The sequence below is a fragment of the Heterodontus francisci genome, chromosome 26 (assembly GCF_036365525.1).
Source record: "Heterodontus francisci isolate sHetFra1 chromosome 26, sHetFra1.hap1, whole genome shotgun sequence".
In the NCBI taxonomy this organism is placed as follows: Eukaryota; Metazoa; Chordata; class Chondrichthyes; order Heterodontiformes; family Heterodontidae; genus Heterodontus; species Heterodontus francisci.
The window spans coordinates 66840626-66853859 of NC_090396.1; the positions used below are offsets into that span (position 1 = coordinate 66840626).

Sequence of the window (13234 nt, forward strand, 5' to 3'; positions counted from 1 at the left end):
CTATTGAAAGGATACAGAAGAGAGCAACCAGAATGATTGAGCGGATGGGGAAAAATTGGATTATGAGGAGCGAATATATAAATTGGGCATGTTCTCACAGGAAAAGAGAAGGCTGAGCAGTGATTAAGATAAAAACAAGAAATGCCGGAAATACTCAGCAGGTCTGGCAGCATCTGTGAAGTGAGAAGCAGAGTTAACGTTTCAGGTCAGAGACCCTTCTTCAGAACTGGCAGATATAAGAAATGTAAAAGATTTTAAGCAAGTAAAGCAGGGGTGTGGCAAGAGATAACAAAAGGGAAGGTATAAATAGGACAAGGTCACAGAATAGCTGACCAGAAGATCATGGAGCAAAGGTAAACAATATGTTAATGGTGTGCTGAAAGACAAAGCATGAGTACAGATAGGGTGTTAATGGACTGAAAACTTAACAGCCACAAGCACAAACATGAAAAAAACGGCAGAGCAGAAACAAACTGAATAAACTAAAATAAAATAAGCACAAAAATGATTAAGACAGCTGCTTTTAGGATTCTAAAGGGACTAAATTAAGTGGACCATGACCAGCTGTTTTTGCTTATCCAGAACAGTGCAACGAGAGGGTTGGGTTTGAATGGGGGATAAATTCAACACTAATCTACAAAAACAATATTTCAGGGAGGGAGTGGCCAACCTATAGAACAGGCTCCCTATGGAAACAGTGGAAACAGATAGTATTTCTTTGTTCAAACACAAATTAGGTAGTTTTTTTTCCCCAGAGAATAACATTCTGGGGTATAGTATCAGGAGGTGGTGGCGTAGTGGTATTGTCACTGGACTAGTAAGCCAGGTATTGCTCTGGGGACATGGGTTCAAATCCCACTACAGCAGAAGGTGGAATTTGAATCCGATTAATAAATCTGGAATTAAAAAGCTAGTCTAATGATGGCCATGAAACCATTGTCGATTGTTGTAAAAACCCATCTGGTTTACTAATGTCCTTTAGGGGAGGAAATCTGCTGTCCTTACCTGGTCTGGCCTATATGTGACTCCAGACCCACAGCAATGTGGTTGACTTTTACATGCCCTCTGAAATGGCCTAACAAACCACTCAGTTGTATCTAACCGCTACGAAGTCAATAAAAAGGAATGAAACTGGACGGACCACACAGCATCGACCTAGGCACCGGAAACGACAACGGCAAACCCAGCCCTGTTGACACTGCAAAGTCCTCCTTACTAACATCTGGGGGCTTGTGCCAAAGTTGGGAGAGCTGTCTCACAGACTAGTCAAGCAACAGCCTGACATAGTCATACTCACGGAATCAGACCTGACAGACAATGTCCCTGACACTGCCATCACCATCTCTGGGCATGTCCTGTCCAACTGGCAGGACAGATCCAGCAGAGGTGGCGGCACAGTGGTATACAGTAGGGAGAGAGCTGCCCTGGGAGTCCTCAACATCAACTCTGGACCCCATGAAGTCTCATGGCATCAGGTCAAACATGGGCAAGGAAACCTCCTGCTGATTACCACCTACCGCCCTCCCTCAGCTGATGAGTCAGTACTCCTTCATGTTGAACAGCACTTGGAGGAAGCTTTGAGGGTGGCAAGCGCACAGAATGTACTTTGGGTGGGGGACTTCATTGTCCACGACCAAGAGTGGCTCAGCAGCACCACGACTGACCAAGATGGTTGAGTCCTAAAGGATATAGCTGCTAGACTGGGTATGCGGCACGCGGTGAGGGAACCAATAAGAGGGGAAAATATACTTGATCTCGTCCTCACCAATCTGCCTGCCGCAGATGCATCTGTCCATGACAGTACTGGTAGGAGTGACCACCGCACAGTTGTTGTGGAGATGAAGTCCCGCCTTCACATTGAGGATCCCCTCCATCATGTGTGTGGCACTAACACCGTGCTAAATGGGATAGATTTCGTACAGATCTAGCTATACAAAACTACGCATCCATGAGGCGCTGTGGGCCATCAGCAGCAGAATTGTACTCAACCACAATCTGTAACCTCATGGCCCAGCATATCCCCCACTCTACCATTATCAAGCCAGGAGACCAACCCTAGTTCAATGAAGACTGCAGGAGGCATGCCAGGAGCAGCACCAGGCATACCACAAAATTAGCTGTCAACCTGGGAAGCTACAACACAGGACTATGTGCATGCAAAACTGCATAAGCAGCATGCGATACAGAGCTAAGCGATCCCATAACCAACGGATCAGATCTAAGCCCTGCAGTCCTGCCACATCCAGCCGTGAATGGTGGTGGACAATTAAACAACTAACTGGAGGAGGTGGCTCCACAAATATCCCCATCCTCAATGATGGGGGAGCCCAGCACATCAGTGCGAATAATAAGGCTGAAACATTTGCAACAATCTCCAGCCAGAAGTGCCAAGTTGATGATCCATCTCAGCCTCCTCCTGAAGTCCCCAGCATCACAGATGCCAGACTTCAGCCAATTCGATTCACTCCGCGTGATATCAAGAAACGACTGAAGGCACTGGATACTGCAAAGGCTATGGGCCCTGACAATATTCCGGCAATAGTACCGAAGACCTGCGCTCCAGAACTTGCCGCGCCCCTGCCAAGTTGTTCCAGTACAGCTACAACACTGGCATCTACCCTGCAATGTGGAAGGTTGCCCAGGTATGTCCTGTACACAAAAAGCAGGACAAGTCCAACCCGGCCAATTGCCGCCCCATCAGCCTACTCTCAATCATCAGTAAAGTGATAACAGTGCCATCAAGCGGCATTTGCTTAGCAATAACCTGTTCAGTGACGCTCAGTTTGGGTTCTGCCAGGGCCACTCAGCTCCTGACCTCATTACAGTCTTGGTGCAAACATGGACAAAAGAGCTGAACTCAAGAGGTGAGGTGAGAGTGACTGCTCTTGACATCAAGGCAGCATCTGACCGAGTATGGCATCAAGGAGCCCGAGCAAAACTGAGGTCAATGGGAATCAGGGGGGAAACCCTCCGCTGGCTGGAGTCGTACCTAGTGCAAAGGAAGATGGTTGTGGTTGTTGGAGGTCAATCATCTCAGCTCCAGGACATCACTGCAGGAGTTCCTCAGGGTAGTGTCCTAGGCCCAACCATCTTCAGCTGCTTCATCAATGACCTTTCTTCAATCAAGGTCAGAAGTGGGGATGTTCGCTGATGAATGCACAATGTTCAGCACCATTCGTGACTCCTCAGATACTGAAGCAATCCGTGTAGAAATGCAGCAAGACGTGGACAATATCCAGGCTTGGGTTAAGTGGCAAGCAACATTTGCGCCACACAAGTGCCAGGCAATGACCATCTCCAACAAGAGAGACTCTAACCATTTCCCCTTGACATTCATTGGCATTACCATCACTGAATCCCCTATCAACATCCAAGGGGCTACCATTGACCAGAAACTGAATTGCAGTAGCCATATAATTACCGTGGCTACAACAGCAGGTCAGAGGCTAGGAATCCTGCGGCGAGTAACTCACCTCCTGACTCCCCAAAGTCTGTCCACCATCTACAAGACACAAGTCAGGAATGTGATGGAATACTCTCCACTTGCCTGGATGGGTGCAGCTCCAAGAACACTCAAGGTGCTCGACACCATCCAGGACAAAGCAGCCCGCTTGATTGGCACCCCATCTACAAAAATTCACTCCCCCACCAACGACGCACAGTGGCAGCAGTGTGTACCATCTACAAGATGCACTGGAGCAATGCACCAAGGTTCCTTAGGTAGCACCTTCCAAACCAGTGACCTCTACCAACTAGAAGGGCAGCACAGTGGCGCAGTGGTTAGCACCGCAGCCTCACAGCTCCAGCGACCCGGGTTCAATTCTGGGTAGTGCCTGTGTGGAGTTTGCAAGTTCTCCCTGTGTCTGCGTGGGTTTCCTCCGGGTGCTCCGGTTTCCTCCCACAGCCAAAATACTTGCAGGTTGATAGGTAAATTGGCCATTACAAATTGCCCCTAGTATAGGTAGGTGGTAGGGGAATATAGGGACAGGTGAGGATGTGGTATGAATATGGGATTAGTGTAGGATTAGTATAAATGGGTGGTTAATGGCACAGACTCGGTGGGCCGAAGGGCCTGTTTCAGTGCTGTATCTCGAAATCTAAATCTAAATCAAAATGTATGGGAACACCACCACCTGCAAGTTCCCCTCCAAGTCACACACCATCCTGACTTGGAACTATATCGCCGTTCCTTCACTGTCGCTGAGTCAAAATCCTGGAACTCCCTTCCTAACAGTACTGTGGGTGTACCTACCCCACATGGACTGCAGCGGTTCAAGAAGGCAGCTCACCACCACCTTCTCAAGGCCAATTAGGGATGGGCAATAAATGCTGGCCTGGCCAGCAGCGCCCACATCCCATGAATGAATTTTAAAAAAGTATGAGAGTAACTTGAGACATGACCTGGTAAATGCAGCTTGCTTGGGGGAAGAAAAAGGTGACTATGGACCTATGGCTCCCAAAGTTCTCCACCATCAATGGGGTTTTCCTTGTCTCATTTCTGGGTGTGTTGTAGGCTAACGGATAGAGACTGCTTCCCATAATTAGTCAACAACTCCATTATCATTGTAAAATCTGACTACCAAGATATTAGGAGGTCAACTGGACAGACCTTGCTCATTTTTTGTCTAGCAATTCCTTTGTTCCATGTGAGTCTACAAATCTGTCATTAGATTAAGGCTACCAGCTCCTAAAAAACTACGTGGGCAGCAGTTTCTCTACATTTGCACTTTATTTAGCAACTGGGCCTCTGCATTACACAACAGAGCCCAGTGCAACCAGTATCCAAACTAAAGGGAAAGTGTTGCACCTGGAGGTTGTTTTCCTGGACAGGAACAGTTTTAACAAATATATAAAATCTTGAATGGTCTTGACAAAGTGGATGTGGAAACGATGTTTCCTCTTGTGGGGGTGTCCAGAACTAGGGGGCACTGTTTTAAAATTAGGGGTCGCCCTTTTAGGACAGAGATGAGGAGAAATTTTTTCTCAGAGGGTTGTACGACTTTGGAATTCTCTGCCTCAGAAGGTGGTGGAGGCAGGGTCATTGAATAATCTTAAGGCGGAGGTAGATAGATTCTTGTTAGGCAAGGGAATCAAAGGTAATCAGGAGTAGATAGGAGCGTGGAATTCGAGACACAAACAGATCAGCCATGATCTTATTGAATGGCGGAGCAGGCTAGGGGGTGAATGGCCTACTTCTGCTCCTAATTCGTATGTTCATATGTAAATACGGTGATTATTTCACAGCCCTGCTTAACTGTTTTCATTTTAAGAAGCCATACTAGCATACAAGTCGCAGATTCATAGCTGAAGGGCATAATTCTCTCTCCCAGAGGGCTGTCGCTCCTCAGTCATACAGTATATTCAAGGCTGAGATTGACTGATTTTTGAACTCTAAGGGAATCGGGAAGGAAAGTGGAGTTGAGGTGAAGATCAGCCACGATTGTATTGAATAGCAGAGCAGGCTTGAAAGGCCATGTGGCCTAATTCTGCTTCTATTCCTTGTATTATAAAAATGTACAATATGAACAGATTTCTGAACATTCAAATTCTTAACGGCATATACACAGCAAAACCCATATTGCCATTGGATTCAGGGAATGTATGCTGAAATCTTCCCTTTTTTGACCTGCAACTTCTTCGAAGTTAATAACAAAACAGAATTATGCAACACTGACCTTTTAAAATGCACATTCATCTCTCATGATTTGCCATCAAAAAAGTGCATTTTTTGCACTTCATTTAAGATTTAAGTATTTGTACAGATTTACTGAAAGCCTCCCCATCCCCTTTAAAAGTAAGTGCCAATGCAACAGATTTCTGAGATTATTTTATAATCTTTCTATAATGCTTCTTCAAGGCCTTCAAAGTTTACTGACCCTCAATACAACCTGGCTGAAGAGAGAAGACGACAAACTGGATCAAACTGGACAAAAGGAGGACCAAGGGATTGATTAAGAAGGGGAAAATAGAGTACGAGAGCAAGCTTGAGGGGAACATAAAAACTGACCATAAAAGTTCCTATAGGTATGTGAACAGAAAAAGATTGATGAAGACAAATGTAGGTCCCTTACAGTCAGAAACAGGGGAATTTATTATGGGGAATAAAGAAATGGCTGACCAACTAAATGCATACTTTGGTTCTATCTTCACAAAGGAGGACACAAATATCATACTAGAAATGTTGGGGGAGCACAGGGCTTAGTGAGAGAGAGGAACTGAAGGAAATCAGTATTAGTAGAGAAATGGTGGTGGGAAATTGATGGGATTGAAGGCAGATAAATCCCCAGGACCTGATGGTCTGCATCCCAGAGTACTTAAGGAAGTGGCCCTAGAAATAGTGGATGCATTGGTGGTCATCTTCCAAGATTCTATAAACTCTGGAACAGTTCCTACAGAATGGAGGGTAGCTAACGTAATCCCACTATTTAAAAGGGAGGTAGAGAGAAAACAGGGAATTATAGACCAGTCAGCCTGACGTCAGTAGTGGGGAAAATTCTAGAGTCCATTATCAAAGATTTTATAGCAGAGCACTTGGATAACAGTGGTAGAATCGGACAGAGTCAGCATGGGTTTACGAAAGGGAAATCATGCTTGAAAAATCTACTAGAATTCTTTGGGGATGTAACTAGTAGAGTTGATGAGGGGGAGCCAGTGGATGTGGTTTATTTGGACTTTCAGAAGGCTTTTGACAAAGTCCTACATAAGAGATTAGCATGTAAAATTAAAGCGCATGGGATTGGGGGTAGTGTATTGCGATGAATAGAAAATTGGTTGGCGGACAGGAAACAAAGAGTAGGAATAAATGGGTCTTTTTCCGAATGGCAGGCAGTGACTAGTGGGGTACCGCAGGGATTGGTGCTAGGACCCCAGCTATTCACAATATACATTAATGACTTAGATGAGGAAACTAAATGTAATATCTCCAGATCTGCAGATGACACAAAACTGGGTGGGAGGGTGAGTTGTGAGGAGGATGCAGAGGCGCTTCAGGGTGATTTGGACAAGTTGAGTGAGTGAGTGAGCTAATGCATGGCAGATGCAGTATAATGTGGATAAATGTGAGGTTATCCACTTTGGTAGCAAAAACAGGAAGGCAGATTATCTGAATGGCTATAAACAGAGAGGGGAATATGCAGCAAGACGTGGGTGTTCTCGTACACCCCTCGCTGAAGGTAAGCATGCAGGTGCAACAGGCGGTAAAAAAGGCAAATGGTATGTTGGCCTTCATAGCGAGAGGATTCGAGTACAGGAGCAGGGATGTCTTGCTGCAATTATACAGGGCCTTGGTGAGGCCACACCTGGAATATTGTGTGCAGCTTTGGGCTCCTTATCTGAGGAAGGATGTTCTTGCTATAGAGGGAGTGCAGCGAAGGTTTACCAGACTGATTCCTGGGATGACGGGACTGACATATGAGGACTGATGGAGTCGGTTAGGATTATATTCGCTGGAGTTCAGAAGAGTGAGGGGGGATCTCATAGAAACCTAAAAAATTCTAACAGGACTTGACAGGGTAGATGCAGGAAGGATGTTCCCGAAGGCGGGAGAGTCCGGAACCAGGGGTCATAGTCTAAGGATATGGGGTAAACCCTTCAGGACTGAGATGAGGAGAAATCTCTTCACCGAGAGTGTGGTGCCAGAACAGGCTGCTGAGTTGGATGATCAGCCATGATCATAATGAATGGCGGAGCAGGCTCGAAGGGCCAAATGGCCTACTCCTGCTCATATTTTCTATGTAACTGCTCTGTGCTTCTACCAAATATGCCATGCAATGGCTACTAGGAGGAATACAGTGGCATCCAGACAGAACTAGCCTCTTGTTGGGAGGAAGGACCTGGCCTCTACATGGGACCTGTCAGGCACAAACTTAGATCACAATAATCCATGGCACAATTCATCCTCCAATGTTGTGGAATCTAGCATTAAGAACTACCATGATTGAGCCCTCAAATGGTGTTTTATTCTGTAAAGCAGCTAAAAACCTGAAAAGAACTTCACTTTTCCTAGCTTTATAATAATGGGTTCTGATAAAAGGTCATAGATCTGAAATCTTAACTCTGTTTCTCTCTCCATAGATACTGCTAGAGCTGCTGAGTATTTCCAGCATTTTCTGTTTTTATTTATAATAATGTATTTGGACTGTACTTTTGCTCCTGGAGGGATGGCATAAACAACGTAATCTGTTCATAACTAAACATGATATCTGAACTCTGCCCGAGCTTGGTGGTGGCAGGAGACAAGCGGCAAGAGTCTCATAGAGGAAGTAAAAGCACTCCAATAAGAAGAAAGGTAAGTGGAGCCAACTTGCATCATTAAGTCCTACTGGTCCCTTGCAAAGTTGCTTTGACCAAAAGAGTAGGCTGTTGTTCATCATACTAATCAAAACTCGGCATGGGAACAGCAGAACAAGTCAGGGGAAATGTAAAGTAGGGATGAAAACACCAAGCAACTGTTCAATTGTAAACTTTCATTAGCTATAGATAGGCATTTTCCTCTGGTTTCTCAGTTGTCTTTCAAAGACATTTAAAAACACATTTTAATAAACCCAATAGTAATGCATAATGCTTAATAAAGTAATATACACTTAAAGATAGGAGGAATACAACAATGCAACATGAAAGCAACATGGGTACAAGGAACTGGTGTCACTTTGCCATAATACAGAAGTGAAACAGCCACATTAACAGTCACCCAATTTACCTTGGAAAGCATTTCAATAATAGCCTTACAGTAACTGCAACCACAAAAATTTTTGGCTTGGTTTTTTTCAGGTCCAACATGCCAACAAGCTTACTTCCTCTTAAAAATTGCCAATGATATCAGAAACTCAATCTCCAAGGGCAAAGTCTGCAACCGATTCTTCAAACCTGTTAGATTTATCTGTTTGCAACATTTCTACCACAGTGCAGCTATCATTGGATCATTGTGATCAAGCAGTAAGAGGCGGGTTTCCCCACATTTGCACATAGAATAAAGCTACAATACAGACAGACAAATTTTAGAATCCATTCCGCACATAATTTAACAGTAGCAACTAGTAAAAGCTTTTAAAAAAAAAAAATCCACGAACATAAAAATGCAATGTGTTCGGATGTTTGAATGCAAAGTCCTTTTCTTTAGAGGGCACTGAAACAACACATTTTGGCAATGAGCTGCATAAATGCAATTTTAACTTAGCCAAACTGTGCTGATTCAGCCTTTTTTATATATGGTGCAGGTCCACTGAAAGAGGATGGCCATGGCACTACTTCAGTTTTACACCAATTGCAGTATAAGCGTGAAGCAGAATTCTGAAACTTGGTTAACAGCAGGTCAGCAGACTGTCTGGATTCTTTACAAAGTTAGAAAAGGGCTGACAGAATGATTTGCTCTTTTCCATCATAAAGAACTTAAAACATTTCACTGACATTTGGAAGCTGCTGAATGGAGCTCTATGTATATATTTAACTATGCATGCAGAGATCAGCTTTCTAGTTTAGAAAGTGTTGTGAGCAGGTAGTCCAGGTCCACAAAATTCACTTGCACTCCACCAATAAATGTTCCAGTAAACTGCGTCATTAAAAAGGAGAGAGACATGGAAATGTACCAGCACAGTGCCGAAGTTCCATGCACAGCAAACTTGAGATTTCAGGTTGTCAAGGAGTTGCACTGAATGAAGGTTATAGATTTCCCGCACAAGGAGAGCGAAGGAAAATTGGAGGGCAAGTCGATGCAGGCCACTCTAATGTGTCTGCCAGCAGCCAGTTAATAACAGAAGAGGCCTGGGAGCAGGTTACTTGTGTTATGATAGCTGAAAAATGGTGCTTGTTACTTGGGAGAGCAGAATGGAAAACCTAAAATGAGTAGAGGAAAAAAGTCCTTTTGGAATCCATACTATTTATGGATTTAGATCCTGGATAAATAGATTTAAACATTTGCTGCTTGTGGTTCCCACCCCGATTACCAGTGTTGGACTCTATCCAGTAAGAGGTCCACTGAGACGAGTGAAAATAAAGTTGGGATAAGCAGACAGTCATCAAGATAGGATAGTGGTTTTTCGTAATGATGTTTATTACATGCTTCTGCTAAGAGCAGCATATAAAGCAGCATCCCTCAGCCACTGTGGTGTCTGAGTATTTACCAAAAACTGTCTGCATTTCCAGGCCACTGAATTTTTCTTACTATAAACAATTTTTCCTTGAAGCCATAACCTTTATCCTTTTTTCTAAAATCTGTTGCTTTGGCTGCTTCATTGACCATTAGAACACCAACTTATATTGGGCAAAGTTGAATATATATATATTCAACTTTGCCCTATATATATATATATATATATATATATATAAAAATATAATATATATACTTACAAATACATATTAAAACAGTAACTTATGATGTTAGAAGATTTTTTTTCATTCATTCATGGGATTTTTGGGCGTCGCTGGCCAGGCCAGCGTTTATTGCCCATCCGTAATTGCCCTTGAGAAGGTGGTGGTGAGCTGCCTTCTTGAACCGCTGTGGGGTGGGTACACCCACAGTGCTGTTAGGAAGGGAGTTCCAGGAGGAACTCCTGATGGAGGAAGATGGAGGAAAATATACTTGATAAGTCAGAGGATTGAGCCTACAAGTCAGTGGCGATAAAATCCTGGCCCTGTATGTCAGCAGTAATAATGATGAATGGAAGCTAAGCAGTCCCTACTGAGGGTCCGGGGAGGGGGTGCCGGAAGGAGGGAAATATTTAAAAATCAAACAACGCATCACCCAAGAACATACTGCCACAACTGCCAGCAGCCAGATATAGAGTGGTATTCACAGGTTCTCAGGAACAGGACACCTGCATGCGTCCTCCACCGCAGAAGAGTAAATTGTGGGTTTGGGTGGGTGAGAGATTGTGGATCCAGAGGGGAGGAAGAAATAACTTTTTTTATATTCAAGTATTTGACCACACACATGTAGACCAATCTCAGACATTAAAAAAAAATCTTGCGTTCTGCTACATAATGGGCTGAATTTTACAGATCCCCGCCGTTAGGGGTCGCGGTGGGGCAAGGCCAGTAAATGCCTCTGGGAGAGGCCTGCCGTGGACCTCAACCCTGGGAAGGCTGGCCCGATGATATTGCTGGTGGCAGCAAGGCCTCGTGGCCGCCCCCACACCGCTCAGCGACGGGAGCCCAATTTAAATATTGAAATCAACAAATTAATGACCTTCACGCTCCCGCCATCTGTCCTGGTGCGACATTCGTGCCAGTGGCCAGCACTCTTGCGCCTTCTGATTCCCGTCCGGGGAACCAGGGCAGAACACTGCTGGGGAGGGGAGAGCAGGAGCGGGGTCAAAGTCATCTGATTGGTGTAGGGGATGGTGGGAAGGGTTATAGAGTAAACTTTATACACTTTTGGGGGGGGGGGGGGGGGGGGTGGTGGAAGGTCAGGTGGACAAGCTGCGTTTTCTGGCAGGGAGAGGGCAAGTAATTAATTCTATGGTTATTGCGGGGATGGGAGAGGAACAAGATAAAATTTATTTAATTAAAAAAATCAATTCTTCTTTAAATATTTAAATTTAATGATAGGGCTCGAAGACCTTTATAAATGGCAAAGGCAGCTGACACCACTGCCGGGGACAGACCGCCTGCCCCCGCCACGTCATCGGAGTGGGCAGTCTAGCCCGGCTATTTAAATGAGCCGCCGTACTTAATATCGCAGTGGCTCCGCCATTGTTTTTGCCTGTCGCCAATTTCAGCAGCGGGACCATAAAGTTCAGCCTAATGTGTACATGCGGTGATTTTAGCCTTTTACAGCAGTCGCCCTCCCAGACGGACTACATGCAATCCAGATTTCTTCACAAACCAAAAGAAATCAGCAATCTACTCTGAACTGGAATATAGCATTTTGTATGGACCAAGGGTTAAAATAAAGTTTGAGCGTGGGAGAAATGAGTTTCAAAGCAGTATCCCTTTTTAAAAAAAGTTCCAAAGAATGATTAACATCCTTTTATTCTTGGGTCTGCTTCCTCCAGATTTTAAAAATATTTTCTCTTCTTTTCCTCAATGTTTTCTCTTGCCCTTTTGTTCTGACGGCAGTGATCCATCCTGATTATTAAGCATGGGCAGCAACAGCCCTCTGGCACATGTAACTCAGTTACTGTTCTTTAAAAAGCAACATGACTAGTCCACTAGAGACAACTTAACGATATAATTCACTGTTGATTTTTATGCAAGGTGAAGGGAGGGCTACAATATTGAAGGTGAGAACTTTCTGTCCACCCCACAGAATGGTATTATCATAGTTGGTACCATTTGTGAGGACTCAAGAATGATGCATTAGTTGCAGAGGGATTAATTTCTGAACAAAAATAGTACAACTCTTCACATTATCCAAGAACATGGACAATTACAGCAGTGTTTGAAACCAACACTCTACACCAGTCATCATTGAATCTTTTGCATTGTGTCCATTTCTGAAAATTACTTGTTAAAATGTTAACGAAAACCTTGCCTTCTTTTTATCTATGCACGCCAGACTGCCTGCTTCTGTACTAACCTTAAGTACTCTGTGACCATCTCATTTCACAGCAGCTCAGAAATACCAAACATGAGCTACCTGCTGCAGAAATGCTCCAGAGAATAGACACACGTATAATTTTAAAGAATATTTTGATGTGAAATATAAGATAAACAATATGCCTTAGTTTATAGAAAATCAACCACCAGTGAGGTTTCTGCAACAACTTATCCACCCATTGGGCTAGACAGTTATATCAGTGTAATTTTTCCCAAACCTCAGAGTCCTGTCATAGACCCTTTATTTCTGGTAATTTCAATTTCAGTTCAGAGATTGGAAGTTTCCACACGTAAAACATAGCATTAGTTATTTTTCCAATTTATCATATTTATGACTTAACAGCATATTTCTATCTTGCCACACAGATCATTTCTCCACATTTCCAAGATCAATCTGCTCCATGTTCCCAATTATGATCCTGTGAGCTCTCAAACACTATACTCTCAAGTGTTTTTGCTGGCTTTGGGCAGCATATCATAATCCAACTCATTAACAAACAGGCACAGACACCTATCCCAGAGGTTTTCTCCTCTTGATGATCAGATATACTGCTCACCCAACATTATTATTTTTCTTCCTTCTCCAGCCACCCACTTAATACAAGTCATTTTTGATTGAGAAACATTTTGATGGGAACACCACCACCTGCAAGTTCCCCTCCAAGCCACACACCATCCTGACTTGGAATTATATCGCCGT

At 44.0% G+C, this 13234-nt stretch overlaps 1 protein-coding gene across 1 annotated transcript in view; it reads right to left on the reverse strand.

The window, feature by feature from the left end:
* Positions 1-13234, reverse strand: part of smurf2 (SMAD specific E3 ubiquitin protein ligase 2) — a 323106-nt gene that overhangs the window by 44147 nt on the left and 265725 nt on the right. The gene's annotated exons all lie outside the window — the stretch shown is intronic.